We start from the raw sequence: 5,339 nt of genomic DNA, 5'->3' as shown, positions 1-5,339 counted from the left end.
AGAAGGTAGATCAGATGCCACTGGAACAAACTAGGCTAATAAATCACATGCAAGGAAACTTACAGCCTCCGCTCAGCAAGCAGCCTTTTCCCCAGGCCCTCCACAACTGGGAACAGAGACTAAAAACCACTCCTTACCTGCTCAGATGCCCTCACAAGGAATGGAAGGATAGCCTCACCCCCAGCCCAGGGGCCTGCTTTTATACAGTTAGTCTAAGAGGGCCCCGCCTCTCTCTTAAAGTGCCAGTGAACCCCGTTCCATCTGGCTACCACCACCATCTCCATTGCCTTCCTTCCCTGTTGTGTCTACTTCCAAGGCAGAGACTCTGCTGAACGCAGTGGAGCAGCAGTGTGGCCTAGGGAATAGGGCTGACCCTCAGGAAACTTGGCTTCCATCCCAGCCTTGCTGTGCGACCCTGGGTGAGTTGCTCTGTGCCTCTGTTTCCCCTCCCACCCTTTGTGTATTTAGATTGTGAGCTCCTCGGAGCAGGGACTGTGTTTCATTGTGCGTGCGTGCAGCGCCGAGCGCAGTAGAACCTCAAAGTGTAACTGTAATACAAATAATAGTATTGAACCCACATGCTCATCGGCCAAGGCTGGGGAAGCTGCTCTGGATGCTAGAGTGGTAATTAAATGCCAGCCGGGAAATGAGTGGCAGAGGATACAAACTGATTCTGCCACCTCCATCACTTGTTCCTCCTGCTGGGGAGAGATCCGACACAGGGCTTGCCAATTAGGACTCTCCCCAGCCCGAAAGCAGCAATGTCAGCCAAACAGCGGGAGACAGCTCCTTCCTACAGCATGCAGCTAACTGGAGCAGTTGTGCTTCTCCTGCCCCGCACCTACAAGGCAGAGAGAGAGGATCTCTCTCCCTTATTACGCATTCCCCTGAGGGCACAGGCAGCTTCTCAGCAGACTGGACGCAAGACCGATGTTAGATCTCAGGAGGGGAAGAGCACGGGCTTTAGGAAGACAAAGTGGATGCCAGTGCCCCAGACATGAAAGCAAGAAAACATGGAGGAGGGGAAATATTTGTATGGAAAGAAAAAAGAACCAAGCACTTAATTCAATGAACCAGAAAGTCCATACACAAAACTACACCTCTAGATACATGCGCAGGCTAGAAAAATCACATTCTATTTACCTGTAAGGTGCTACCCTGCACTGAAACTTTCCCACCACCACCGTTGCTCAGAACTGGGGTCGCTCAGCTGCACGGCACGCTAGCAGAAACCCCAGGCAGTCTCCTTCACAGCTAGCCCCAGCTAGAGTATGCTGCAGTAGCCTACTCTAGCAGTAACAAAGGTCTACATGGTGAGATCCTCATCTAATAGCAAAGGGCCCAATCTCTGGGCCAGCCAAAGATAAACGAAGGCTCTCTGGGCATGAAGGAGCAGCGCAAAGTCCAGCAGGCCCCTGAGATAATGAGCTGCTTTGACAATGGACTCGCAGATGCCCTTAACTTAGCATGAGGATACTGACTTTGCTAGTTATTAAAAATCCAGCAGCATCTCTTCCATCTTTGCTGACTTGAGCATAGCAAGGCGGCTCTCCTCCAGGCCCTTATCTCTGCCATCCATTAGCAGAGACAAGGGGCCTCCAAGAGGAATTCACGAGAGTTAGCGTTACTCATGGGAATTACTAGTAACAAAATTTGGTGGAGGACAGTCTCTCAAAGAAGGTGGTGGGAACCCCATTACTCAAGATGGACAAGGCACTGAAGAAGAGACTGTATGAAATAAACTTCTGCTGGTTCAAGAGAGGCATAAGAGGAATGAACAGATCATTTAATCTATAACTGCAGTTACAGTTCAAAAATCAACTAGCAGGGCTATTGGTGAGTGACAGTTGCTTCTGCCCTCTAGTGGTGGAGCGTGGTGTTCCTACCAGACTGAGATATTCTGTACCTCAGGGGAACACCCTACACCCCCATGTTCATCTTTATAAAATGATTGTGTGGTATCCAATGCAAAGTTTGTCATGTTGGGTGTCTTCGGAAGGGTCATGATGCACTGAGCATGGTTGTTATAGTGATGTTATTGTAATTGTTACAGTTATGTTATAGTAAGGTTATAGGTTATAATTTCATCTGTATAGTTATGAGGCTGAAAATGTATCCTCATGCCTTAAAGCAAGCCCAGGCAAAAACTCTCCAAGAACAGAGGGGCAGTTCACACCCCATCAGGGCATGAATACAACAAACCCAGCCCAGCCTCACAGGAACAAAGGACGATGGCCTAGGCAACAAGAAAAGGACCTGTTAGACTTTAGAGTGTGTCACCGTCCTTCCTTTGGTCAGTTTGGAACTGTGATGAGGTAATGCTCACCTGACTCTGAAGTGGGGGGCAAAGCCAAGAGGGAAAAAAGAACATGATAAAGGGGAGAGACATTTGCCATGCTCTTCCTCTCTCTTCCACCTACATCTACAGACACCACACCAAGCGACTGAAGCACTAGTCAAAGGGGAGATCCTGGCTGAAGGGCAACCAGCCAGCCTGTGGTGAGGAGCATCTAAGTTTGTAAGGGCACTGAAAGTGTTAAGATCAGCTTAGAATGCATTTTGCTTTTATTTCATTTGACCAAATCTGACTTGTTATGCTTTGACTTATAATCACTTAAAATCTATCTTTTTAGTTAATAAATGTGTTTGTTTATTCTACCTGAAGCAATGTGTTTGGTTTGAAGCGTGTCAGAGGCTCCCCTTGGGATAACAAGCCTGGTACATTTCAATTTCTTTGTTAAATTGATGAACTCATATAAGCTGGCAGCGTTAGATGGGCATAACTGGACACTGCAAGATGGCTAGTGTCATTCGGTTGCACAATCCAAGGAGCAGCTTACATGCCCAAGGCTGTGCGTGAACAGCTCAGGAGTGGGGGTTCTCACAGCAGAGCAGGGTAAGGCTGACTCCCAGAGTCAAGGATTAGAGTGACTTCGCAGATCACCAGTCTGGATAACACCAGAGGGGAACGCCACACGCACACACTACCACCAGGTGTGAGCCCATTTCATGTGGTGTTGAGTAGAGCTGGTCAGGAATTTTCCAATGAAACTTTTTTTCACGAGAAAACACCAATTCATCTAAACCAAAACTGATCCTGGGAAAGAGTCAGTGTCAATGACTCTCACAATTTGAAAAATGTTGGGGGTGGGGGAATGTTTCAAGAGTTACAAACCATCCCATTTTTCTCTTTTTGAAATGAAAAGTTTCATTTCCCAGATCAAAATGACTTTTCATTTGGAACGGTTAGTTACGTCAGATTATAAAAAGGTCTTTACAAAATTAAAACTGTTGAAGTAAAAAAAAAATATTTCCAAATTATCGGAACAAAATGTTTTGAATGATTCAATTGGATTTTTTTTTTCAGTTTAGTAATTTGCAAAACTTTGGGAGACTTTGAATTTGTATCCCCATTTGGGATGGGAAAAAAATTCATAATCTCAAAAACTCGCACAGGACAGGAAGACTATTTCCTGTCCAGCTCCCATGTTGATGCAGACCCACACTTCCTGTGGGGGGCCCCAGCAGTGTCTGCAGAATTTCAGCTTTCAGTTAGTGTACGTCTTTGCAAAACCTGGTAGCATAGACACAGTCCACACCAATGCAAGTGGCTTTTCCATCATTGTAGGAACACCAGCTCCCCAAACAATGGTAGCTACATCAATGGACACAATCTTCCATCAACACAGCTGTGTGTCCACCGGGAATTAGGTCAGCATAGCTCGGGGTGTGGTTTTTTTCACACCCCGACCAACATACTGTAGCTGCATCAACTTAACTTTTAAGTCTCAACCAAGGGCCAAAATTAAGAGCCTGAATCTCTACCATGTTGCACCTTATCTAGTCATTTATGCTGGTGCAAAGCGGGTGTAAAAGGCTGCTCTTCTGATGTGGTCATGCTCTGCACCCCCTTTGCCCCAGTGTGACTGATTGGAGTAAATTCACTGGTGTAAACACAGAAGGTGCAGGGCGAGAGTGAATCTAAGCCCTGAACTTCACCTCCAATGAGGCTGCAAAGAAAACCACATGGCTGTGATGCCCAGTGACTAGCACTGAGCAGTGTGAACGGCCCCAACTCAACTCAAGGAGGCATTAATCTGGAAGCCTAGCGCTGATCAGTTAAACATCTGCACTGGTAAGCCGCTTTTAGCTTTGGGATCATGAGAGACGTGTCACCACTCTTAGCCCTTTCTTCCTGAGCCCAAGCCTCCGCCCCTTCTGACCTCTGAGGAACACAGGGCGAGATTTCAATTCTACTCTCACACAGGACAGCGCAAAATGTTTATCTTTAGATATTTTTGTTCATGTGTTTGCATGTATGCAGCTGCTAAGAAGGGCAGCTATGCAAACGATCTAGACACAACTTAAACATGCAGCTCAAAAACCCTAATGAGGATCATTATTGGTGATACAGTAGCATCAGAGGCTCCAGCTGAGACGGGAGCTGCATGGTGCTCGGGGCTGCACACATGTACATAGCAAAAGCCAGTCCCTACGCTGAAGAGTTTGCAATCTGTTTAGACAGAGACAGGGTGGCAGGGGAAACAGAAGCAAATAGATGTGAAGTGATTGGCTATTTACACAGAGCAGGGGGATGGCAGTGCCTGGGTTAGAACTCAAGTTCGCTGGAGTCCCTATCATAGGATCATAGGCCTGGTCAACTTCAGCGCTAGGTCAACGTATGGCAGCTTACGCCAACCTAACGCTGTAAGTGCCTACCCTACGCCGATGTAAGTCACCCACTACACAGACCTAATAACGCCCCCTCCACTGGCAGCCCAAACTGTCATCCCTACATGGCGGTGCAGGAGCTGTCCGTGTCCCACGCAGATACATCGGTGGAAGTGCTCCTGGTCAGGACGTGCAACACCAACAGAGGGAGCCTAATGCGGACATGAAAAACCACCGCCATTACTGCGGTGGCTGTACATCAACCTAACGGAGGTCAACTTAATTTTGTAGTATAGGCTTGCCCTCGGACTGGAAGAGAGCTCAGTAGTTCATCTCGTCCAGTCACCCGCACTCAAGGCAGGCCAGAGTAATAGCTAGACTATCCCATGCCCCATCCACTGGACTGCACTGCAGCACTTTGCCAAGCTCTCAAAGCCACGAGAGGAAGTCATGAAACGCAAGTGCTTCCTTCCACGAATGCTCCCCCGCTGGCACAAGCTAAGGCCTGGTGCACAGGTGGAGGGACATGGCTTCGTCCAAGCTCATAAGGAAGTCTGTAACCTTATTTAAAAGTCACTTTTGCTCATAATTGGAGGCACTTACCCCCTCAGATACATCATTCGCCTTGCACCAGTTTTATTACTAGTAATAACTCTCATAAATTCCTC

The sequence above is a fragment of the Lepidochelys kempii genome, chromosome 18 (assembly GCF_965140265.1).
Source record: "Lepidochelys kempii isolate rLepKem1 chromosome 18, rLepKem1.hap2, whole genome shotgun sequence".
NCBI lineage: Eukaryota > Metazoa > Chordata > Testudines > Cheloniidae > Lepidochelys > Lepidochelys kempii.
Note: the sequence above shows the minus strand (reverse complement) of the source record.